Source organism: Bison bison, unplaced genomic scaffold (assembly GCF_000754665.1).
Source record: "Bison bison bison isolate TAMUID 2011002044 unplaced genomic scaffold, Bison_UMD1.0 scf7180017845683, whole genome shotgun sequence".
Lineage (NCBI taxonomy): Eukaryota > Metazoa > Chordata > Mammalia > Artiodactyla > Bovidae > Bison > Bison bison.
In genome coordinates, this window is record NW_011476256.1 from 12,062 (window position 1) to 13,788 (window position 1,727).

Consider the following 1,727-nt stretch of genomic DNA (forward strand, 5'->3'; position numbering starts at 1 on the left):
GTCGACTCCCGGCAGCACGAAGCTGTTTCCTCCCTGTTTGCTCCACAGCGGTTGTGAAGAGAAGGCAGGTGGTCTGCTGCTCAGGTCACCCATTACTTTTTGGTTTTGTTTTTTTTTAAATACGAGGTACTATTTTTACCGGGTCGTTTTTGATCCGCTAGGAAAGATGTTTCAAGAGCTTAGGTCGCGGAGTTTGCTTTTGCAGTGGGAATACCTTGGGGACTCGGCCAGGCCCCTTTAGACGCAGCGGTGTCAGGGCGATCTTTGGAATGACAGGGACCTGCGTTCGGTTTTCCCGCAGCTGTTCTTTGGAATGCAAGCGCGGCCAGATGCAGGAAGACAAGTCCGAGTGGTCTAAATGTGCCCTGCGAGTCAGCACAGAAGTCTGTGTCACTTAAGTCAGTTCCTGTGTGTTGTGTTAATTTTGAGTTGATTGCGTGGCCTTACTCTGTTTTGTGACTTTTCTTCCCCTTTCTTTTTTCTCACTGTGTTCTAGATGTGTCCTTTACACCCTTTTGTGGTGTTTAATGAGGAAGGACTCAAGCATGGGGCTGTTCCCCTAGAACTTATCATTAGATTCCCCTGGTCCCCCAGAGATGCATTGGATGGTGAGGGTCACAGTCTGCTCCGTGAGTGAGGTCTTCTGCTCAAGCGCTGTCTGTCCGCGTGAGAAGTGACCTAAAGGGTCTGATTTACAGTAGTTTTTGATCTGCTAGGAGACAGGGCTGCTTTGTTATTTTCTTCTCAAAATGTTTGTTTCTTTTCTCCTCCTTAAAAGAAAGTGTGGAGAAGGAAATGGCAACCCACTCCAGTATTCTTGCCTGGAGAATCCCATGGACGGAGGAACCTGGTGGGCTACAGTCCATGGGGTCACAAAGAGTTGGACATGACTGAGCGGCAGGGGCAGTCTTTCTGCCCCCTTCTGATGTCTATGCCAGAATCTTTCTCTATCTCCTTCATACTTTAATAAAACTTGATTACATAAAAAAAAGAAAGTGATCTGAAATCTACAAACTACAAATATGAAACTGGCCCTAAGGGCTGACAGGTAAAATGATTGAAAGCTTCCAGATGGAATTGGAGTTTATTTCAGGACTCAGTGTGCGGGGGTTTCTCAGTTCTCCTTAGACAGCATAGACACGGGAGTTGACTTTCTTTTGTTTTTCCTTAAGAACCTGTTGACTCTTCCCTTGAAACTCATTCCCCTGTAAAAAATCTTTAGGGGCTTTTTTGTTTTTCATTTGTGTCTAATAAGTATCAGTTGCTCTTAAGCAATTTGAAAATAACGTGTGGTGCATCTGCTGTGTGCCCCAGCTGCACACAAGAGGTGAACAGCGCAGCTCCCTTGGCACTGGCTCCAACTCCAGGAAGAACAGGCCCAGGGCTCTGGGAGGACTGTGTGAGGGGCCCCAAGGGCAGGAGAGGTCACCTTGGGTCCAGTCTTGAAGCCTGCATGATCCTCGGGCCAGTAGACAGAGGGGAGAGAGAAAGGGAGAGTGCATTTGGGAAGCAGATTGGAGTGAGTGGTGGGGCGGGGGAAAGAGCCAGGATGGACTCGCAGGGGACAGGTGTGGGCTTCCTGTTGTCTTTATCTCGTGGAGAAACCTCGGGAAGCTGGAAACTCCAGCCTTGAAGGATGCTCAGACGGCCTGGGGTGGGCGAATGGAGGGGCTAGGGGTCACTGGAGACATTGATGCAGGAGCTTTGCTCTGCACCAGCAGAGGCAA